The sequence below is a fragment of the Schistocerca gregaria genome, chromosome 5 (assembly GCF_023897955.1).
Source record: "Schistocerca gregaria isolate iqSchGreg1 chromosome 5, iqSchGreg1.2, whole genome shotgun sequence".
Taxonomy (NCBI): Eukaryota; Metazoa; Arthropoda; class Insecta; order Orthoptera; family Acrididae; genus Schistocerca; species Schistocerca gregaria.
The window spans coordinates 566,102,282-566,127,326 of NC_064924.1; the positions used below are offsets into that span (position 1 = coordinate 566,102,282).

At 42.5% G+C, this 25,045-nt stretch overlaps 1 protein-coding gene across 1 annotated transcript in view; it reads left to right on the forward strand.

The window, feature by feature from the left end:
* Positions 1 to 2,973: 2,973 nt before the first annotated feature.
* Positions 2,974 to 25,045, forward strand: part of LOC126273167 (NFX1-type zinc finger-containing protein 1-like) — a 255,031-nt gene continuing 232,959 nt past the window's right edge. Inside the window, exon 1 of the mRNA XM_049976640.1 lies at positions 2,974 to 3,710. The gene's annotated coding sequence lies outside the window, so the exon portion shown is untranslated. The remainder of the gene's footprint in view (positions 3,711 to 25,045) is intronic.

The window sequence follows — 25,045 nt, forward strand, 5'->3', positions numbered from 1 at the left end:
TGTCGCCACCGGCGCTAACTTTGTGTGAATGCTCTGAAAAGCTAATCATTTGCATATCACAGCATCTTCTGCCTGTCGGTTAAATTTCGTGTCTTTAGCACGTCATCTTCGTGGTGTAGCAATTTTAATGGCCAGTAGTGTATTACCGGTAGGTTCGAACAACACGCAGGTATTACGGAGGTGCTTCGGGAACTCAGATGGGAATGCTGGGGCGAAGGCGACGTTCTTTTCGAGAAACACTACTGAGAAGATTTAGAGAACCGGCATTTGAAACTGATTGCAGAACGGGTCTACTGCAGTCAACATACATTCCGCGTGAGGACTCCGAAGATAAGAGCAATATAGATAGTCGTTTTCCCCTCCCTCTATTTGTGAGTGGAACAGGAAAGGAAATGGCTAATACAGGGTACCATCCGCGGAGTATGTGTGTAGATGTAGATATGCCATAAAACAGGATTTTTCTGTAACAGAGGAATTAAGTCAGCTGTTCCGATTTCATCATAAATTTTTCCACAAAAGTACACACAGTAAACACATAATGTAGCAACTGTTCGCCCTTTGGTTGTCGCCGCGTTCTCCGAAGACGAGACGGGATCCGTGGGATAAGAGGGGCAGGATCCTGCCCTCCCATTCCCTAAGAAATTTTTTCAAGGTAAAGGCGTTTACATTTCCACGTACCGGCGTATTAGTTTCCATTTCTCAGCTAATTTCCGGAAAATAAAGTATCACAGGGCCAAAGAGTCTCTAAAATGGCACGGAATTCTAAAAAATTACGACCTACCCTAAGGCAAGACACTTCTCTTTCAAACACGTTGCTAGGTGTTCTGCTGCCCTAGGCGAGACTCGAAAAATTAACGCCTCCTCCTCTTTACCGCCATCGGTCTCCCCCATATCCCCTCCCCCGCTCCCCTCCCAGTGACTACCAACATCAAAAAGGCACAACAAATCCATACCTCCTATTATTCTTTTAATCACTAAACTAAGGTGACCAGACATGCTGATTTTCTGGGGATGGACCTCAATTTTCATGTTTTGTCCTCAGTTTCTTATTTTTGGGCCTCAATTTTTTGGAATTTCCCAAAATACAGTAGGGCGTCGATTAACCGAACGACCGCTTAACCGAACTGTGTACTCGCCCGCAGCTGTTACTCTCCCACACTACCGTCCACCATCCCCCTCACTCCCAAACCAAGCAATAGATTGCCACGAATGTGATGAAGAAGACGTTCGTGAATGGATGAATATCGATGATGCAGATCCAGGACACCAAATCATGCAGGACAGCGAGATTGTAAACGTCGTCACTGATAAAGATGACGCCGCCAGCATCTCGTCAATCAGTGCTCCAGAAAGTGAAGATGAAAGTATACCAACAGCTTCTGAGGCATTCACTTGTTTGGATACTGACTTGCGATGGTGTGAATCCCAAGATGAAAGTGACCAGTTTCAGATATCTATTATGAAAAAAGTACGTGACTTAGCTGCTCGTAGGCGTGTCGGCTTGCTTAGAGAGACCAAAATGAAGGATTTTTTTTAAACGTTAATTTTGTATACTGTGTGTATTGTTCATACAAAATACGTATGTAATATGTATATACTTTTGTGTAACAAACTGTTCCACGTACTATATATTCCTACTGAAGTTGCCTTTGTATGTTACTTTGCAATACTAAAAGAGATGCCTGTTTTTATGAATAAATTTACTGTACAGTACTTCTTTTTGGTAAATAAACATGTACAGTTCGATTATCCGAACAAACCAGTTTTCCGAACACCCATGTCCCCCAATTACTTCGTATAATAGACGCTCTACTGTAATTGAAATAGAAAGGATGTGTTGAACGTTTTAAAACAGAACTAAGCTGAGTATACCAGTGCAACAAAACTTGGCATCGGTTACTTATTTAATTTAAATGGAGGAAATGGACTATATACGCGTAGAACTATTTTCTGGTGAGAATAAATTTTTCCCTGAATTAAACGCTATACTGATGGGAGACATGCCGAAGCGTCAGACTAGGTTCTCTGGATAGTCGTATTATTATATCGTTTGTGTTTCAATTGAAATATTTTTAGAATGAGGAATAAATCTCATCTTTTTCAGCATCCACTTTCTTGCGATTAAACAAATATATTACGCCTTGTTTGCATTTTCTATTGAGAGTTCTATAACTTTTATTGGTAGCCTCGGTGGCACAGTTATCCAAGCGATTGGCTTCGGATCATTCTTCCGAGATGTTTGAATCTAGGTGAGGTATGGATGTTGTGTTTGTCTAAATGTACTGGTTCTTTCCCTTCCCTGGAGTCAGTGGTCCTAAATTAGTAACAAGCGATTGCTTATAGCCCATTGAGTTGCTCACGGTTGTAGTCAAACCGTAAAAAAACCGTTAAGTACAAAGTTGTTTTCTTCAAGCCAAGTTACTGGACTTTGAGTATACCATCTTCCGTACAGTAAGTTTTTGGCTTAAGATTTTTTCTTGTACAGAATCACGACGAAATTTCAGTACGTAATCAAAATGTAACTGTGCTGCCCCACGAACATCATTGAAAATTTTTCAGAAGGATGATAGTATTTTTTTCTTATTTTACGCTTCTTTCACATTAAAAGCATCACTCAGTATTATTGTACGTTTACAGGACAATCGGTTCCTTGCTCTAATTTTTGGCAAGCCAGAGCACTTGCCCCGCTCCAGCGCTCGACAGAGATGAATCGAGGTTCCGTTTCGTACTCAATAGCGGCTGGTTTAAGTTTTGAGGTAGGTGGAGACAATGTGTTTACTTGCGTCAACGTAAGCAGAGACTTATTAAGCAACTTTCCCTATACTTTTGAAAACAAATCCGTGTTCTAATTTTTTTCTCCTCATTTGCTCAGTTTTTTGCTGTTTAATTTGAGATTAATTTTTTCCGTCCCTAAAATTTTGCCAACTTACTGCGGCCGCCTTGTCTTGCCTTGGTAGGAACGGCTCTGTTCTCAGTTGCTTGCGTTACAGCCTGTACATGTAATGGGCTTTCGGCCTGATTGTCAGAAGAGAACATTCCTGCCAAGTAAAGTCGCCTATTATTTGTACCCGCTCCCAGAACTAAACTTTGAACACTATCTGTTAGCAGACTGCCGCTGCGCCACACAAACAACAGACCACTGCTGGCCTCCGTAGTCGCGAGGAAAGCTAGCTGTTGTGCTCCGGCCACTCCATGTAGATTGTGGAAACTCCCATATAACGCTGCAAAGTAACGAAAGGCCAGCGATTTGTCTCACGGGGGAAAACATTGTGTATGAAATAACTATTCAGCATCGCGGGGTACTGTCTTAAGATCGATTGCGTTGCTTGTGAGCCAATAACACCGACCTTATTACCGTGTTCACCTTTTTATGTTGAGCAAAATCAATAAATTTGAAATAAGGAAGTCAGTGTATAGTGTTATGAAAAGTGGATAAAAAATTGTGGAACGCTTTTTTGTGCCTTGCGTAATAACTGCGTTTCAGCGTAGCTGTACGTCATTGCTGTACTTCCCCTACTTCGTCTCCATCTTGACACGATGTGTGTTGCAGTCTTAGTGTTGTGTTTGTGGCCGAACAGAGCGCGGTTATAGTGCAGTGTGCTCCGAGTGAAACAAATGGGCAGTTCTGATTATTCCACTACAGCAGAAGAAATATGACACCAGTACACAAGAGTTTGATGTCATCGTAGTAAAATCCTAGCCTACTGCAGGTAAGACAATTTGCATTTGTTGATTGATTAACTCCACAGCGAACATTCTCAGTGTAGGCCTACTGTACGTTGTTAGTATAATTTAACATTCATACTTCGAGAGTCGATTTTATAGATACTGCCTGTGTTTCAGTATAAACCTTAATTGTTAGAGAACAAAGTATCCTGACCTCTCTTTCGGAAACACGTTTCACATTGTAGGCAACATGACCTTCGTTTGCACGTGTATCTAAGTGTTGTAACATGTAATGAGGGACACTGCCTATAGTAGGTAAACAAGAACCAGTGCTGTACGTTTGTTCTATCGTATTCGTTTATCAGTTTCTTTACAAATGGCATTTCTGTTTCTAATCCTAACATTGATGTGAACACTGACAGTCCCCTCTTTAAGTCTTTAGGGAACGAACACTATACTTAATCAAATCTTATGTTTGTATAAAAACTCTGTAGTTTACCAAATGATTATGCAACAGTATCATGCTTGACGTAGGGTGTAGTCTTTACGAAAGAAACTTGTCTTTGTTATTTTTGTGTACACCAGTATTAGCAGACATTATTTTAGTACATTATTACATGTTTGCAAATTACCTTTATTTCAGTAGATTATTATATGTTTGCAAGTTACTTATACTATGTGTAACAGGTTGTTTTACGTTGTGCATCGTGATATCGTACTTGAACATTGTAGTAATGATTACCACTTTATTTGAAAAATGAATTACAGTGCGAATCAGATTTTCCTTTACTGATTTGGAAATTATATGTTTTTGCTTAGGGAATGAAATAGACATTTACGCATCAAGAATGTAGTACCGATTACCAGTAAACTCATAGTGAAGTGGCAATGTCATTTTTTATAATAAACATAGCTTAATGTGTCATCAATTGTCTTTAAGTTAGTAATTTTGCAGTCTCGTATATCATTTTTTTTCTATGCAATGTTCTCATATTCATTCAGTTCATGTAGCAGCTCATGTTCTGTTTATGGCTTGTTTTTCAGTAGTGTCTGTTGGCAGTTTTGTCTCAATGTCAGCTACACAATGATGTAGTGTCTGTTGGCAGTTTTGTATCAATGTCAGCTACACATGATGTAGTAATATGTTAATTCATTCATACATTGTACTGCACATATCCCACCATGGAGTGCAACTTCCAGAGATAGTTAGTTATTTACATGTTAAGTGGATCATGACTGGGATCTGTATATTATGTGAAACATGTTTGTTTACAGATGTTGCACATTTTCTCAGTGAAACTGGCAGACCATTTGCTTGATTGTCTATTACATTAATCACGAGGTGCTCATAATTTTTGATACTGTGATTTGTTTTTCATTAGTTTAAATATTTAGAAATCCTTGTGTGTTGTTGGAGTAGTTGTCAGACATGTATCAAACAAGTTAAGGTATAAATTTAAGAGGGAGTTGCAGCTATTAAATGATTCAAGTGTGGTATTGGAACGCCAGGGAAGTCTTGGTTTTGGTGAGAGTCTGATCTGTACCACAGCCCGAGATCTATGTTAGGTTGAAAGGTGACAGTTTGGTTCCAAGTTGGTGAAGCTAATGTATGTGAAAGGTAAACAAAGGTTGCAGTAACAAATTGACGGGTAGAACAGCCTAATGTTTATTTCTGTATGCTGTATATTCCAAATCATTACTAAATGGGTAGGTGGGCACACTATATAAACTCAGACATGCTGAAATGGACAGGAAAACTTTGAAATAGATACTACTTCCTTAGTTATATGATATGCTGTCCATCCTTTATTACTAACTTGATATTTTATTTAAGTACAGTACATTGTTATTCATCACAGAACATCATCTTCCAACCCATAAGCATAAAGACCTGTTTAGTATGGGCAGTATTACCTGAATTATCATGAAAGTGATTATTGTATTCCTAAAAAACAGGTTATTTGTATCAAGAGCGGCTAATAAAGCAAAACTTGAGTTTTATTTTGACTCTGCAAAGTTTTCCAATTTTTTGTTTGGTGGTAGCCTGTTAGAGATTGTCTTACCAGTTTGCAGAATCTTACTTTGTACCCTAGACAACGAGGCGAAGGCTAATTGAAATGATTTTTTTGTCTTATAGTGTTTTTTATGTTAATTAGTATTTATTAAAAGCTTTTTAATTTTAGCTACATATGCCATGAAGAGTAAAGGTACAAGAAGGTGCTTGTATTAATTCCTAGGTCTGGCCTGTCCAAGGTGTAAAGTTATTTACTTTACACCATGTAAAGTTATGTGCTTTAAACTATATTCTGTAAACTTTGAAAGAGTGAGCATTGAGCCATTGGAGGACATTAAAAAAATTGCTAGCTTTTCAAACAACTTTCTTAAACTAGCAAGTTTTTACTCTCCTTTTGTGTGTGTGTGTGTGTGTGTGAGAGAGAGAGAGAGAGAGAGAGAGAGAGAGAGAGAGAGAGAGAGACTCAGTGCTTCTACTGTTGAGTGAGTGATCTCCTTTGACATTCTACCACAACATTCCTTCTCACATTTAAGCTATGTTCTTATTGCTGATCCTCACTGAATAAGTACTTCATTTATTTGTTCTGCATTCTGTACCCAATTTTATGAAATATTCAATTTCTTGTGTGGTAGCTAGTTAATATACTTATAATAAGAGGTAGTCGAATTTCACATTCACATTGGTGAATTGCATGGAGGGCAGAAAACAATCAAGTATATGCATACTCATAATTCTTCATGGTTGTCCTGCATGAATATTCTACATCCACAATAACAGTGACAGTTATCTGTTCGTGATCCTGGCTGTGGTGCCAATTTTATTGGATTTTGTTAGAGGACTAATGTGGATCAGCGAAGATATTCTCTCATGCATTTGCAGCAAATATAAGAAAAGTCTAGGATGTATTTAACCAATCAGTATATATTAAATCTTAACACACCACATTATTTGAAAATTTGTTTAAACTGTATTTGTCTTCCAGACCACACATTCAAACAATGGAAAATCTTGGGTGGAATGTAACAGTTATTAGATCATACATTCAAGTGGAAATGGATACATGAAGTGTAACTAGTTGTGTACTACCCACAGTTTCTGTCCTCGTAGTGACAAACTATATTTTATTACAAGGTGGTTTTAATTAAACTTTTGCTATGTATTGTATGGGTACCCAACTTTATATATATGATGATCAGACTGTGTGCTGCAGGACTTGCATTGTTACTGTGTTAGTGCCAGGACTGGTCATAAGGTACTTGTATGGTGACATAGGGTTGAAACACAAACCTCAGGTTGCAGACAGTCAACATGGGTGTGGACAAGGTGAGGAGGAATTTACGCCTAAAGCTGTTTAATCCAAACAACAGCTCCACTTAAACAAGTATTGATGCGTAAAGGAATAAGACGAGGTCTTCTTTCTGCACTGGGCATGAAGAAAATGATTCAGAAGTTCAAACTAACTGACCCAGAGAGACGCTGACAGCCAATCGTGCCACAAATTGTTGATGGTCTGTTGCCATGACTGAGAATGCTGGATGCAGTGTACGATCTGCAAGCAGCGCACGAGCTGTGTTACAACAGCCAACATCCTATCTGAGATATTTTGGGCTGCAGTAGAGCAATCTGTAGTGTGGTTCCAGGCAGTCATGGGTGCAAATTATGTAACATGAAGTGTAAACATAGTATGCACTTAACAAACATTACACTTTTGTGTGGAAATTAAAAGGATTTCTTTCAGTGGTTTATTCGTTATTTCTCTTTCACATTCCTTACTAATGTTTCCACAAAGTTTCATTGTTCTATGACGACTTGTTTTTCATGGAGGCCCTACGACAAATACCTTGTATTTTATCTGGTGCTGTGTGTATAACATATGAAGACAAGCAGATCAAAGAGATTGACATCATGTTAAATTTCTGGGCTTACAACTTGATAGTAAATTCAGTTGGGAAGGGCATGCCACAGAATTGCTGAAGCACTTAAACAAGTCTGCAATGCAAATGTTGTTAGATATAAGAGAGACAGAAAAAAAACTTCCATACTTTGCTTACTTTCAATCTATTGTATAATATGGAATCATATTCTGGGGTAACTCATCAAACCGAGCAAATGTTTTTAGAATGCAAAAAGCCTTTGTGGTGTAAATTTAGGAACATCATGGAGAAACCTGTTCAAGGAACAGGATATTCTAGCCACTGCTTCTCAATATATTTATTCCTCAATGAAATTTGTTCAAAGTAATGTCCATTTCCAAACAGTAGCTCAACACACAGTATCAGTACTAGGAATGAGAATGATCTGCATAAAGACCTAAAATCTCTTACTTAGGTACATAAAGTGGTCCACTATGTAGGAGACATATTTTCAATAAATTTCCAGCAACCATTAAAAACTTGGTTTCAGAAAAAGCACTGTTTAAACAGAGTTGGAAAGACATATATCAACTCCTCCTACTCTATGGATGAATTCCGTAACAGGGACTGTAAGACCAGAATACCAGACTGAGTAAAGATGACTGTTATATTTCAGTTTTGACGCACCTTGGTCATGACAGTAAAGATTGTATTTTGTGTATGATAAATTTATTAAAAGTGCGTAACTGTTTCATTATGACAGTGTATTAATTCTGTACATATTAATAGTTCCAGTTTACTATAATGTATTCACATATTTTGAAGGTCTCCTGAGAAATGATGAGGGAAGTGAGTTTATATTCAGATGTTATGTATTTTTTATTTTGAAGGCCTTCTTTCTGACGTGTTCCACACTCTCAAGAATCATTACATTTTGGGGTCTTTGGAATGAAAACTGAAGCTAATCTAATCTAAACTGTGTATGAACAAGAGAGAATTGTACCATAGACCAACCTAAAGACAGCACAATGTAAGACACTGGCCATACATTGGGGAGGATGCATTCTGGTGCAAGTTACGTGTGGTTTTCCTAAATCATTTCAGGCAGATGCTTGGGGTGTGGTTCTTTCAGCAAGGCCACTGCTGACCACCTGTCCTATTCTTGTAAAAGAATGTTTACACATTATACTTGAATGTATATTCTGAGCTATCTTTTTTCATTTTATTGTGCTGAAAAATCCTTTTCTCATTGAGAGACGATTCCTGGATCAGTAAGTAAAATAAATCTGAGGGCTGCAGGAGTTACAAAATTAGTGATTCTAAGAATGTGTACAACATTATCCTAGCTTTCAGTAATAGCTTTATTTTTTTCTCAGGGAGTTGCATACCAATGCTGTATGTTGCACTGGCCAATGCCAATGGGAGCGGTCAGCGACTGACCCCACATTCTCTATCTACGATAAATCACATTACTTATGTATTTCCATAATTTTGGCAGATTAGAAGATTAAAATGTTGATTATTATTACTGGGAAAAGGTTTCTGGGACATTTTTAGTAAAAAATAAATAGTTTTTTTACATTTATTTGTATTAATTTCACAATTACAAGGATTACTCAAATTCACATCCAGAACACTTTACAATACAAACTACTTCTTTCTTGGTGTGTGTGCAGGGCATATATACTTCCTACAAGAAGTGCAGGCCTTCATGTACATACGGTCTTTGCTTCTGGCAGATTATGCACAGCTGCACGTGTTACTTTCCGTCGCGGCTTTGTAACGTTGTTTCCTCTGCTCAAAGCACCTTGATTTTGATTACACTCATACCCAAAAGTTGATAATGCTGTAGTTCTCGAGCAAGATGTTTCAGGTACTTCTTTCTTCCAGAACTCGTTGAGCTTTCGGGTGGTTCACCACTAAATGCATTGTCTGAACTCTCATGCAAATTTGTAATTTCATCATGTGTCAATTTCATCTTCTTGTACATTCTGTCAAATGCCACAAAGATATTACCTTACACTCACCACACCGTTTACCGGTTGACTGCGAGTGGCGATTGTTGACCTGCTACACCTTCAGTTATAAAAATCGCTATAACTCAACAATGAGTAAATCAAAAGCTGTTCTTATTGTCGATTGTAGCAATTACGATTACGATAAATGTCATGTGTTTATTAAATAAACTACTGAACGTGACAGGAGTTTTAGCATAAAAACTTCATTGGGGTCAGTTACTCACCCCATCCATTGGCATGCAACTGTTAAGACACACAGGCCTTGAGTCACAGTCTTCGTTAGAAAAAGAAACACACATCATTTGTTCATAAAAACATAGACACTTCACGCGCACATGATCATCAACTGCAGCAGCTCAGACCAGACTAGATTCAGTTTTCATTCCATAGACCCAAAAAATGAGATCTGTGGAACAAAACCTGAATCTAATCCCCAGAAATTGTGCCTATCTGCAACTTAAAATGGGCCATCTTTATGGAAAGTAGCAATCTGCCTTTTCCTAGAATGTTGATGTCCCAACCAGGAGTTTCCATTGTTTGATATTGCGGGAATTGTTAGTTGTCATCCCTATAAAGAGCTAAAGCACACTCTCCTGCTGATCACTGCCTGCGCTGCTGAAGTATCTGGTGTTGTAAGACCACTGGAAGCCTGCCTTGCTTATGTATAAGTTTTTTTTTGCTCGGCTGAAGCTCTGACTCACACTAAAACATTCAAAGTCTCTTTGCAAAGCACTATGCTAAATATTTAACCCATATAGGTTGTGTATAAAATATCCCTGAACCCTTGGTTTCACTATGCCTGCTAGTCATGCCTATGTGTGAGAGTAAAAAATTGCAGAAAGGAAATGGTAATCATATTACAATAGAGCTGCATGCCATATGGAAAAATAGCAGCTGTAATTTCCCTTTGTTTTCAGCCCTTCACAGTACCAACATAGTGAGATTGTTTTGGATAACGTTGCAAGGCCATTTCAGTCAGTCATCCAGGCTGTTGTCGCTGCAACAACTGAAAAGGTTGCAGCTCTGTTTTAGGAATCGTACATTTGTCTGGCTGCCCAAATATACTCCTCCATGTGGTTGTGCCTATGGTAAAGCCATATGTATCAATGAGGCACACAAATTACCATAATATTGCAATATTCATGGTTTCTATGTATTTTAAGCACTCTGAGAACACTTCCATCTTACATGATTACAGTACTCATGTTTCACAGTTCTGCACACTTATGTCCCTTCCTTGTTTACCCTTGGGCACCTTATCACAGTTTTAATGATCCTCTAAATCACTCGGTCATAATCCCAAAGAAAATGTCTTGGACTGCCAATTTTGTGGGACTGCCAATTTTGTGCAGTTGTCGTGAAATAGTAATTATTTGCATATCTAGGCCTGTAATAGACTTCATGCACATCTCAGTATTTGTTGTATGCTGTCTTCAGGGTTTTGTAATTTTAATGGGTTGCATTGTATTTACTTTTTGATTTTATGTAAATATTCATGTACTTGAAGTGGCATATACATGTCCATTGTATGTACAACACATAAGTCTGAAACAGATTGCCAGTGCTCCGAGTTTTGCTTGTAATGCAAATATTTAAAACAGTGCCATACATGTGAGCATGGTTTGCATATGGGGTTCTGCAGCACAATATACATGAAGATTGGGCACTTTTGTAATGCTGTGGATTACCCCTGTCACTACATAATAGTAATAAAAGAGTAGAATCTCAAAACTTTGAGTTGATTTAACAGTAGTTTATTGGTGTTATGTTTCAATCAAATAACATAATACATAGTCCACCAATGAAATAATGCAGAGGTGCAACACAGTTGCGGCCAAGGTTAATCACTATAAATTAAAATGTTCCCATGACTCATAAGTCATCAACAGCAGAGACACACACATATCAAAGGGTGAACAGTACTGACTGCCAAATTTTCCAGTAATGGTTCTTGCATACATGGAAACAAAGAGGGCAAAACTGCAAGTTTCCAGTTCTGCACAGCATGGATAAACAGGAAAGTGCAAATTCACAGAACTCTGTAGGACGACACTCGATACGGCAGTGTGATTGCCTCTACCCAAGGAGTGACAAGTCGGATCTTGGTACAAACATAACTAATGGTTGAAGGAACTGCTGCATGCGAAAACCCAAGTGTGATGACATCTTGCTGCACTCCTCCTGTTCGATCTCACATCACAACGTCGTGCTGGCTTGTTTCAAATTTTCTGAGCACGTGATCATCTATGAAAACTGAAAGTTAAATTTGCGTTGCCTGTCAGGGCACCAGTGAAAGAAGGCACTGGGCAGACAGAGATAAAATGAACTGGAGTCTCCAGGGCTCAATAGAGCACCTGCGCGAAATGTGCAGATTCTGAGTTTTGATCTCGGTACAGCACACTGTTTTAATCTGCCAGCAAGACCCCTGCAGGTCTGGGGGTTATATTAGGTCCAAGGTATTACTCCCTGTCATAAGAGGCGACTAAAAGGAGTCTCAAACACTTCGGCCTTTACGTGATGGTTCCCTGTAGGGTTTGACCTCAATTTTTCAAAATTTTCCCGAAGAGCAAGCCAATTGGGGAAGGGCGCCTAACATGGTGCATTGTGTCTATCATGCACTGAGACCTATCGCACCCTTTGTCAACGTGGATCTGCACTTCGGCTCATTCTCCAACTGTTGGGCGAGGTCACCCTCCTGGGTGCATATTTTTCCATCAACTGTGGAGTATCGTTTTCTATGCTGTTGATGATAATGGACTTGTTTGCGTTGTTGCACTTGATATTCAGCACGGAAGCCAGTCTGTTGTGGTGGGGCCACCGTGTACCCCACTGGTTGTAGTCCCCTGGGCACATGGGGATCGTTCTGCTGATGCCTGCGCTGTTAACTCCCCACATATGCCGAGGAGTAGATGTCAGCCACCCTGGGGCATTGGGACTCGCAGCAATGGCCATCCTGCCAGGTGGCCTGTGCTATGGCTGGGTGGCGCCTGTGGGGAGGGCCTCTGGGCGGAGTGGGTGGCATCAGGGTAGATGACATGCCATGAAGCATAGTACGTCATCGCTTGCTGGTGGTCCACTGCCAGCAGTTTCTAAGCGGGCAAAGTCTAACTTTATGCTACGAAATATGACCCCAAGTCGTTCCCCTCCTGGCCACACCATGGGAGGAACGTCAGGCTAAGGATGGCAGCGGATCTTATTTGCCCCGGTACCTTGTACATTCGAGACCTGATGGAGAATATTTCATGATGAAGAAGCCTCAGTTTTTTGTTGAGCATTTAAAGAACAAGTTTGGGGATGTGAAGGGCTTGTCCAAAATGAAATCTGGGTCAATTTTGATCAAATCAGCATCCTCTGCCCAGTCACGGGTGTTACTCCCTTGTGGCAAGCTGGGGGATATTTCTGTAACCATCACGCCCCATAAGAGCTTAAATATGGTCCAGGGTATCATATTTCACAAGGACCTTCTTTTGCAGAGTGACAGAGCTGCGCGTCAATTTAGAACAGTGAGGTGTACATTTCGTACATTGTGTTCACTGGTGTCAGGGGGGTAATCAGGTTGCCATAGGTGCCTTCATCTTGGCCTTCGAGGGTGATGATGATGGTCTACCGCTGTGATGTAAAGCCCTATATCCTTTCCCCAATGCGGTGCCTTAAATGCTGGAAGTTCGGCCATATTCTTCCCGCTGTCACATGTCGAGATTGCAGATGCCCAATACTCCATGTGCCCCGCCCCCATCAGTGTCAACTGCGGAGAGCAGCCTTGCTTGCCTGATTGCAGGATTCTCCAGAAAGAAAGGAAAAATCATGGAGTGCAAGACCCTGGATGGAGTGACCTTCAGTGAGGCTAAGACGAAATTTGAACGCCTACATCCTGTATGTATGACATTGTCTTAGGGTGCCACTACAACAGTTCTGGCACCATCAACTCTGCCAATCCCAGTCACTTCTCAGAACCGGAAGACTACAGTGATGTGATTGTTGAGCAGGTGTCTACAACAATCCTTCCTGTGGCAGAAAATGCAATCACTCGCTCTTTCGGGTGCCCCCAGCAAAAGACAGTCCCTTGTGGTCGCCGGAAGTCACTGAAGCAATTAAGGAGCGTTGGCGAGCTCTACAGCGGCATAAGCGGCACCCTTCCCTGAAACACCTCATAGTCTTTAAACGGCTCCATGCCCGGTTTCACCAACTTATCAAACGACGGAAATAGTGGTGTTGGGAGAGATACATCTTGACCATTGAGTGCCATACGTCACCTTCCCAAGTCTGGGTGAGGGTCAAATGTGTTTTCAGGTTCCAGACCTCAACAGGTGATCCCAGTGTCAACATAAATGGCGAGTTATCTACCGACGCAAACTCAATTGCCGAGCACTTTGCTGAGCACTGTGCTCTAGCCTCTGCACCTGAGAATTATTCCCAGCCTTTCACACTCTCAAATGGCGGCTGGAACAGAAAGTCCTCTTGTTCAATACACACCATAGTGAATCCTGTATCTACCCATTTACAGAGTGAGAGCTCCTCAGTGCCCTTGCACATTGCCCCAATGCTGCTCCTGAGCCAGATCGGATCCACAGTCAGATGATTAAACATCTCTCATCTGACTACAAGCAACATTTCCTCGTCATCTTCAACTGGACCTGGTGTGATGGTGACCTTCCATTGCAATGGCAGGAGAGCACCATCATTCTGGTGCTCAAACCCCGTAAAAACCTGCTTGATGTGGATAGGTATCACCAATCAGCCTCACCAATGTTCTTTGTAAGTTGCTGGAACATATGGTGTGTCAGCAGTTGGGTTGGGTCCTGGAGTCACAAATGGGGTCTCCAAGGCCTGCTTTCAATTTTTATCCAAAATTTCCTGTCACTTCGTACTTTCTGTGTCCAAATTGGTGCCTACCATGGTCCCCCCAATATCCAGGAGAATGAGGTCCCACTGGGCTCTGTGTTGAGTGTATCTCTCTTTCTAGTGGCCATTAATGGTCTAGCAGCAGCTGTAGGGCTGTCCGTCTCACCTTCTCTGCATGCAGACGACTTCTGCATTTCGTACTGCTCCTCCAGTACTGGTGTTGCTGAGCGGCGTGTACAGGGAGCCATCCACAAGGCGCAGTAATGGGCTCTAGCCCACAGTTTTCAGTTTTTGGGGCAAAGTCGTGTGTTACACTCTTCAGTTGGTGTCGTGCCGTTTATCCAGACCCAGAACTTTACCTTAATGATGATCCACTCACTATAGTGGCGACATCGATTCTTAAGACTGGTTTTCGATGCCCGATTGACTTTGCTACCTCACCTTCGTCAGCTTAAGTGGAAGTGCTGGCAGCTTCTCAGTGCCCTCCGCTTCCTGAGCAACACCAGCTGGGGTTTAGAGCGCTCTTCACTGCTGCAGCTCTACAGAGACCTTGTTCAATCCCGCCTTAACTATGGGAGTGTGTTTTATGGTTTGGCGGCGCTCTCAGTGGTGCATTTACTTGACTCAGTGTACCACTGTGGCATTTGCCTAGCGACAGGAGCTTTCAGGATGAGTCCGGTGGCCAGTGTCCTGGCGGAGGCCGGAGTCCTTCCATTGCAGGTTAGGTGTGCACAACTGCTGGCCAGTTTTGTTGCACATCCGAATTACCGTCTCCTTTTCCCACCCATGACGGTTCATCTCCTGCATCAATGGCCCAGTTCAGGGCTTCCATTTGCAGTTCGTGTCCAATCCCTTCTTTCCGAACTGGAGTCCTTGCCTTTACCTCCTATACTTGAGGTCCATTCATGTATGCCTTCATGGTGTACACTTAGGCCGCAGCTTCGTCTGGACCTTTTACATGGCCCTAATGACTCGGTTAACCTTGCGGCTCTCCGCTGCCACTTCCTCAGATTCTTGACATGTACCGCGGCCATGAAGTGGTTTGCACCGACGGCTCGATGACTGATGATCACGTTGGCTTCGCATATGTCCATGGAGGACATATTAAACAGATTCCTTGCCTAATGGTTGCAGTGTTTTCACTGTGAAGCTGGTGGCTCTATCTTGTGCTCTTGAGAATATCTGTTTGTACCCTGGTGAGTCGTTTCTTCTGTGTACTGACTCTTTAAGCCACCTACAAGCTATCGACCAGGGCTACCCTCATCATCCTTTGGTAGCGACCATCTAGGAGTCCATCTATGCCCTGGAACGGTCCACTCGTTCAGTGGTGTTTGTCTGGATCCAAGGTCAAGTTGGAATCCCAGGCAATGAACTTGCCAATGGGCTGACCAAACAGGCTACCTCCTGCTCCTTGATGACCCACCTCAGTGTTGGTGCGGTGCCCATCTGACAGTGGTCCTTATCTTGGTGAGCTGTCTTTGGCTGCCCTGCGATGGACTCACAGTTACGGGGCTCGTTGCCATTAATTTTAGCTGACAACGCCTCATTGGCTAATTTAGTTTTACATTTTATATGAGATGGTGGGTTTTATCATTCTGTATAAGTTTTCGTGCATGTCCTTTGTCCTCTCTCTTTGTTCTCTACTCTAATGTTTTTAGGCTGGGTGTTTTACTGTATTGCTGAGTGGCTGGCTTTTCCGTTTTATTCTCGTGGTCTACCTGTTTCTTGCTTCTCTCTGTGGTTTTCTTATCTTTTTTTGTCCAAAGTAGTGTTCGTTGTCGTGTCGTTCTTCTGGTTCTTCCATTCTCCTGTTATTGTACTGTACATCTCCTTTCTTTTCTTCTTGCCCTTGTGTAATTATTTTACCAGGAACAAGGGACCGATGACCCCACAGATTGGTCCCTTCCCTCCCCCCCTCTCCTCTAAACAAACCAACCAACTAATGTGCTAGCAAGTTCCAACATCATAAGTAATTTGGCACATAAATATCTTACAAATCTAATCGTAAATACATTTGGGAAAACGGTAAAGCTGGAGGGTAACATGTTGACATCAGCTAGTAGTTATAAAAACTGTCATTAAGGATCCAGTAAGTTCCAGGTAAACCTGGTTAGTATGTTTTTACTGTAGAGTTTAGCTCCAGTTTGAAGTATCGTTTATTATGCAGGGCCACTGAGTTCTAATTTTTTTTCCATTTAATATTTGTGAGTAATATTCTGCAGCTTTAAAGCCAACTTTTGACAGTTTCACCATGCATCTCCCTACGGCTCACCACTTTTCGGTGAGCACATGCTTGGCTACAACAGCCGCCCAGCATTTGCAGCATTACTTTTCTTTCTGTGCTGCAAACCTACAATTAGACTATCACTTCCTCTGACTTTTTATCGGATTGTCCTTTTGGTGCAGATTTGGCTTGGACTTGGTTCACAATTTTGGTCTTGGTTTCTAGTTTCACTTCTGGCTGTATCTTCACTGTCCATGAATGATTATATGGTTCCCGTCATTTGGTTTGCCCTGCTATCTTGTCTGAATTTTACAGAAGTGCGTGCTGTGCAGGGAAGGTCACCAGCTGTGGTGTATGCTCCGCCTCTGTACCCTTCAACCCTATCACACTTCCTTCCTGTTGTAGTACACCCAAAACTGAGTACAACAGCCATCCTGTTGTGGGGTTGTCATCGAATACCTGCACGATGGTGGCCCCATGACCACACAGGGATCTTACTGCTGGTGTCTGCACTGCACACTCCAAATGTATGCCATAGAGTGTGTGCCCATCATTACTGGGGCCCAGAGACCCTCGGCAACAGATCACTGGCCAGGTACCTATTGCTGTGGCTGGGTGGTGCCTGTGAGGACAGTCTTTGTTTGGAGTGAGTGGCATTGAGGTGGATATTTCGCATATGAAGTGATGTAAGCTCTCTCCTGCTGGTGGTCAAACAGACACAGCAGTCTCTTCAGATGGAAAGGTCATATACAATTCAACAAACTAGACCCCAATGCGTTACTTTCCCTTGCCACATCGTGAGAGGAATGCAGGAGCAAAAATATTTCCCCAATGCCTACTCTGTACCAGGACTGACAAGGACACCTCTTTGGTGACAAAGCCTTAATTTTTGTTGAAAACATTGAGGAAATGCAGACATCTGTTGAGATGAAGAGCGGTTCCCTCCTCATTAAAACGCCATCTCCTGCCCAGTCACAAGGCACTGCTCCCTTATGAGAAGTTGGGTGACATTCATGTGATGGTCACTTCCCACAAGAGTCTCAATGTGGTCCAGGGCGTTATCTTTCACTGTGATCTTCTGCAGTCTGATGATGAGCTGCGGTCGATATTAGAGCGATGGGGTGTAAACTTCATTTATCGTGTGCATAGGGGGCCAAGGAATAACAGACTTGCTAGTGGGGTCTTCACCTTGGCTTTCTAGGGTGATACATAGCCTGAGAAGTTCTGGGTGATTGTCTACTGGTGTGAAATGCTACGTTCTTCCTCCTCTGAGATGCCTTAAGTGTGTGAAGTTTGTACGTATGTCTTTCCGTTGCACCGCCACCTGTGTTCGCAGTTGAACGTTCCTTGTGCCCCTCTCCCCATCTGTGTAAACTGCAGTGAGCTCCTTTCTCTCTGGTCAGCATATTGCTCCATTTTTAAGTGTGAGAAGAAAATCCAAGATTATCAGACCCTCAACAAACTCACATATCTAGAGACCAGAAAAAAGTTTGATTATCTAAATCTCAGACAAATGATATGATATCTTATGCTATAGCTGCAAAATCGTTGCCTTCTTTTCTTATGCCTCTTACAGTGAGCTTTTCTTCTGCTTCCACTGCACCCACTTTTGGAGCATTGGCTCCCCACCTAGTGGGGACACCGGTCCATATCCCCCAGCCTCAGGCACCTCATCCTCCTGCTTCTCTAGGTAGGTAGAGGTCCCTTGTGACTCTACCTTCCACAGTTTGTGCTGCTCCACAGCCAGATGCCAGCCGATGGCCAAAAGAACAACAGCTGCCGGGTGTCGAACTTCTCATTCCTCCTCTGTACCTGAAAGCAATTCAGAGAAATGTTCTCAGTCCTTGTCTTCTAAGGAGAAGAAGGCCAAAAAGAAGTCCTGTTAGGCAAAGGAAACTCCAGTGACCCCCACACAACTGGATTCTGCATGCACTCCTGTTGTGCCTGAGGTGGAGAACTCAGTGGTCCCTGAGGGACCAGGTCTCCCCAGGCAATGTCCCACATAACCTGTGTCAGTGGATCCCCTGACATCTCAGCTGGTGGCAGTACATGATCTTGGGTTATAACCTACGCCCCTCGCCCCGGTCGCTTTGTCCCCTGCACGCTATTCAGATAGTTTTATTCTCCAGTGGAATTGTAACAGATTTTTTCAGAGCCTGGCTGAGCTATGGCTGCTTTTAAGCACATAAGTTTCATTGTGTGTTGCCAACCAGGAAACAGGGTTTTCAGCAACTCGGTCTCCTACCCTTCGTGGCTACTGAGATTATTTTAAGAATCAAACTGACCATGAGAGGTGGAGTTTGTACATATGTGCTGGACTGTATATACAGTGACCCTGTGCCTCTTGATATTCCATTGGAGAGTGTGGCTGTTTGGGTACGGGCACAGCAGAATTTTACAATCTGTAATGTTTATTTACGTCTGGATGATGATGATGTGTCCCACGGTGTACTATCTGCTTAACTCTCTGACCCCCCACCATTCTTAATCATTGGTGACTTCAATGCCCATAACCTATTGTGAGATAAAACAGTGAACACTGGCTGTGGTAGACATTAAAACTTTACTGGCACAACTTGATCTTTGCCTATTGAATCAGTGGGCACATGGACATTGATGTCTCCTTTCGTGGTCCTGGACTTTTACCAGCTATCCACTGGAGGGCCCACAATGAGAAATGTGGTTGTGACTGCTTCCTGAGCTTCCTGTCCCTCCCTCAGCATTGCTTCCCTGGATACCCAAATGGGTTCCCATAATCATGACTGGGATGGATTCATCTCCGCTCTCCATCACAAGGCAGTATCAATGCGGCTGTTCAGCATACAATGGCAGCCATTCTTTTGGAGCGCACCAGGCCATCTCCTCTTCCTCGGGGTCCCGCTGTCAGAAGACAGTACCCTGGTGGACCCCAGATATTGCTGTAGCCATTAGAGATTGTAGGTGGGCTCTCCCACGCCATAAGTGGCACCTTTCACTGGAGTACTTCATTGCTTTTAAACAGCTTTGTGCCCATGTCTGCTACCACATAAAATGACAAAAGCAAGAATCCTGGGAATGGTATGTTTCCACCATGGAATTACGTACTTCTCCATCACAGGTATGGGCAAAGATAAGACAATTCTATGATTTCCAGTCCCTGCTGGTGTACCAAGTATCTCCTTAGGTAGCACCATTTATACTTATACAGACACTGCCACCGCACATTTTGTTTAGCATTATGCTCGTGCATCTGTGTTTGGGAACTGCCATCCCATCATTTGGCTCATAAAACAGCAGGAGGAGCAAATGCACTTATCTTTTGCTACCCAACTACCCTGTGTCCTAGCCCACTGTCCACGTACGGTCCCAGGGCGAGACTGCATGTACAACCAAATGCTGAAACATCTCTCAGTGGATTGTCAGTGTCACATCCTTGCCCTCTTTAATCGTATCTGGAATGAGGGTGACTGCCCATCTAAGTAGTGAGAAAGTGCAATAGTTCTGATACTGAAACTGGATAAGAACAGTAAGATGGACAGCTACTGCTCAGTCAGCGTCACCAATGTTCTCTGTAAGTTGCTTGAACGTATCGTGAGCGAGCGACTGTGTTGGATCCTTGAGTCTTGGGACTTTCTGCCTGCATCTTAGACAGTTTTCACTACACTGCTGATAATTTGGTTCACTTGGAGTACACCATCTGGATGGCCTTTGCACATCATCAGCATCTCACTGCTGTCTTTTTTGACCTAAAGAGGACTTGTGACACAACACGATGTCACCACTTCCTTACTATGTTACGTGAGTGGGGTCACTTGGGTCCACTACCAAATTCTGTCAAGTACTCTGTCGCACCATACATTCTGTGTTCAAGTGGGCACTACACTCTCTGTACCCCCATATCCAAGAGACTGGGGTATCGAAGGACTCACTTGGAGTACACCATCTGGATGGCCTTTGCACCTCATCAACATCTCACTGCTGTATTTTTTTTTACCTACAGAGGGCTAATGACACGACATGATCCCACTCTTTCTGGTGGCCACCCATGGTCTAGCAGTGGCTGTGAGGTCTTCGGTATTGTCCTCCTTATATGCTAACAATTTTTGCTTTTATTATCGCTCCTCCAGTACGGTTGCTGCTGAGCATCGCCTACGGGGTGCCATATGAAAGGTGGAGTCACGGACTCTCACCCATGGCTTTTTGTTTCCAGCTACCAAGACTCATGTTGTGCACAACTGTCATCATCATACTGCCCACCCACACCCAGACTTTATCTAGACAATCAGTTACTTCTTGTATTGAGACACACCACTTTCTGGGACTAGTTTTCAATTTCCAGCTGAGATGGCTTCCCCACCTCGCCAACTTAAGCGAATGTGCAGGCAACCTCTAAATAAACTTCACTGCCTTGGTAACACTAGTTAGGGTGCATATCACCCTTTTGTGCCTCTACAAAGCTCTGATTCTTTCCTGTCTTGATTATGGGAGTCTTGCATATGTTTTAGAATCACCCTCAGCGTTGCGGATACTACATTCATCATTGTGGGGCTTGACTTTTGACAAGAGCCTTCTGAACTGACCTGTGAACAGCCTACTAGTCAAGACTGGAGTCCATCCATTACCTGTCAGGATGAATTACGCTATACGCCTTTGTAGCTTCCCTGAGCATCCCAACCACTGTGTTCTCTTTCCTGGGAGGGAGCTTCATCTCTCACAAGGGTAAGCCAGAACTGGGTTTACAATTGCTGAATGCCTCCAGTGTCCTTGTTTGGAACTGCAACTTCCTCCACTGTCGCCTCTGGTCAGGGAGACACCGCATCTGCCCCCACGGCTCTTGTCCTGACTTCAGATTTGCCTCGGAAGTCTCCTCTTTGGTCAAAAAGATTCTGTTTACCCCACGATTTTTTGCCACCTGTTCTTGGCTGTCCTTGAGAAATATCCAGTTTGGGAAGCGATATTCACTGATGGCTCAACAGTCGACAGACAAACAGCTTTGCATACACACATGCGCACTGTAGTGAACTTCACTCTCTTACAGGTGGCTGTAGTGTCTTCACTGCAGAATTGATGGATATTAAATTAGCCCAAGGCCATGTTCGTTCTTGCACTGGCAAGAGCGTCCTACTCTGTAGTGAATCCCTTAGCAGCCTTCAGGCTAAAGACTGGTGCTGCTCTCCTCACCTACTGGTTACGGCTATCCAGGATCTTCTCTCAGACCTCCATGAAGCTTGGTGGCCATTGGTTTCACAGCAGGAAATGAACGAGCTGATCAGTTAGCTAAGCTAGGCACCAGGAAGCCTATTCTGGAACTGGTGGCCACAGAACCAGACCTTCGGTCATTTGCACCTTTTCAATTGGTGGAAATGTGGAACTCAGAATGGGGTGCCCTGATCTCAAACAAAGGAGTACAATTAATGACACCATGACCATGAGGAAGTCTTCCCCGCATGCTTCTCGCAGGGAATCTGTCATCCTCTGTAGACTCCTCATTGGCCATACTTGGCTGACCCATGGCCACATTCTCAGATGTGAGGATCCCCCTCACTGTCGATACGAAGCCCGCCCAACGGTGGCCCACTTACTCATAGACTGCCCTAATTTGGCTGCTTAGAGGCGACATTTCGATCTTCGTGGTGGGCAAAATTTAACACTAGGTCAGCAGAGTTGGTGTCATCTGCTAGCATTAGAGGGCACCAAGCTTTTGACCTCTGTCTCTGGTGGCTCCATCCGTATTTTTGTCAATATCAAGCTCGCTAACCATCGACAGTACTTGCTTGCTGACAGCTGTCATCTCTTCCAGTGTTCCCATATGGTCTGGTTGTGGTGATGGGCCCATATGGTCTGGTTGTGGTGGCACCGCCTGCTTTTTATTTTCTCATTTCGTTTATCCTAAGTTTCAATGTACTGCATTGCCACACTGGCCAAAAAAATGGTTTGTGGATTCTGTCACTGACTGCTTTAAATGATGTAGCTGACATGTGTACAGTTACATTTTACAGTACTTCACTTCACTAATCACAACCCCCTAATAATACCTAGTTGTATTGCAAGTGCACTGTTCTTTAAGTTTTGATAAGCCTCATCAATAGTTACCAGGCGAAACTCCACATACTGCTACAATATTTTCCTGTTGAACATCTACGAGCAGTAAAACCTAACCACAAAGTTCACAGTTCTTGAACATTAATCAGGTAGATATGGAGCAGACACTGTTGCTCATTTTACACACAGCCAAATTTTTTTACACTTGTTCTACAGTTAATTTGAAGGATTATTGTTGTTCTAACCAGCACAGGTTACTCGTCTGAAACTCGGCCATGAACTGACTGTCTCGTGATAAAAAATCGGGCCCTTATGTATCATCACAGTAATCCGTACTGAAACTACACATTGTTCTCAGTTAAATTTACAGAAATTACAATTTAAATTTGACTCATTAAATTAACTGAACACTTTGAAAGGTTCATTCCTTTCAACAGTTTCTCCTACTACAAGGGTTGAGCTGAATTGTTTGTTTAAATCATGAAATTAACCAATATAGTTATGTAAACAATACTCCTGACAAAGCTGTTAATTACTTTGGAATTAATTAAGGCCTGGCTTTGCTAACATGTTTTCAAATAGAGCCAAATAGATACTTTAATATGATTAGCATTTCGTCTTCCAAATGTTTACAATTATTACAGAACTTATTTGTTTATACATCAACAGTAGAATTAAAGTTATGAAACAATCACTGATTTAGTCCTATAACAAAAGATACTTAATAGGAATAGCCAAAATAAATTAGAAAATAAATTACATGCATAAAACTAAACACAAAATTAGATCTGGTGTTATTTACCTTAAAACTGAGGGCCAATCTTTCTCTGTTGTGAAAATGCAGATTATGCTCACGTATGTTTATAGTAATTACTCAAAAGTAACAAAATGAATTTAAGGAGGCAGATGGCAAAAGAAGAGGTGAATTAAAATTATCCCAGCTTGCCTTGACACATGGTCACCTTTAGGTGACTTCCCTGCAGTGATGAAAATTTCTGCACCCAGTACGCTGAAGATCTCCCAGAGGTCTTCACAGGCAGGCATTATCACCAAAACGTAGTCCATAAGCAGATCTCCTGCACCACATCCTCACACACGCCAAGTCTAACTGCAGAGGAGCACCTCCCCATCATCCAATATAATTCTGGACTGGAGCCACTGAATCATTTCTTTTGCTATGCCCTCGATTATTTTTTATTCTGCCCCAAATGAGAGGCATCCTACACACAGTCCTACTCAACTCTCCTAAATTGGTATTATGCCACCCACCCAGCTTTCACAACATCCTATGCTGCTCCCACTGCCCACATTGCAGTGTTGCCATATCTCTATTTAAGACCCAGGTGCAAGAGCTGCCCAATTCACCCACCCAGGACATTCTAGTCTAGTCCTTTCAGAGGCAGTGCCGCTAGTATAAGCAGCCATGTCTTGTATCGGCTATGCTGTGGCCAAGAGCAGAGTTGACAACCCAATGATGGAACACACCAATGAGCAACATGTGCTAGAGTTAATATAGCTGCACATACCTGTGTGTGTGTGTGTGTGTGTGTGTGTGTGTTTGGGCCCCCCAGACACTTTTAGAGCTGAATCTGCGTACAGGCTTGGATATGACTCCAAATGAACATTAATTCATTCTCACATTATGTTCCATAAATATCACCTTGAAGAAGAGCCTCAAGGGATGTAAAATGATTCCCATTATATTTTAACAGGTAGAAGCAGCTGCAGCAAACTATTTCTGTAAAACATAGTCAAGCAGCCACTGCAGAATACTTCTGTGAAACGTTGTACTAACAATAAATTAAGATTGCTAATCAACTCAGCATGTCAGTTACGTGAAATTACTTTTAGATTATTGTCTGAATCCATGATGAATACACACTGTTGACCACATGCTAAGTATCATACTAGTCCACCATGGGAATTGCATTCATGCAATATGTCGATTCTGCTTGGCATGGATGTAACAAGTTGTTGGTTGGTTTCTGGATGTATGTGGCACCAGATGTCTAGGCCCAGATCATGTTACTCCTGTAAATTATGAGTCAGTAGTTTGTGGGTGCAGAGCTGTTGCCTGGTAGTGTCCCATAGGTGTTCGGTCAGGTTCATATCAGGCAAAGTTGGTGAGTTGACTGCTGTGCACCTCAAATCACTGTAGTACAATTCTGGCCTTGAGACATTGATAATTAGTTTGCTGGAAGGTGCGATTACTGTCAGGGAAGATGCCAAGCATGAAGGATGCAAGTGATCTGCAATAATCTTCCGATAGTCACAGCTATGATGTTGCTATAGATTACTGCCACATGTTGCATGGAAGGCCAGGTTAATGTTCTCCCAAGACACAATACTTCCCCTACTGGGCTCTGCCTGTGATGGTATGAATGTTTTGAGTAGTGTACAGTGGCAT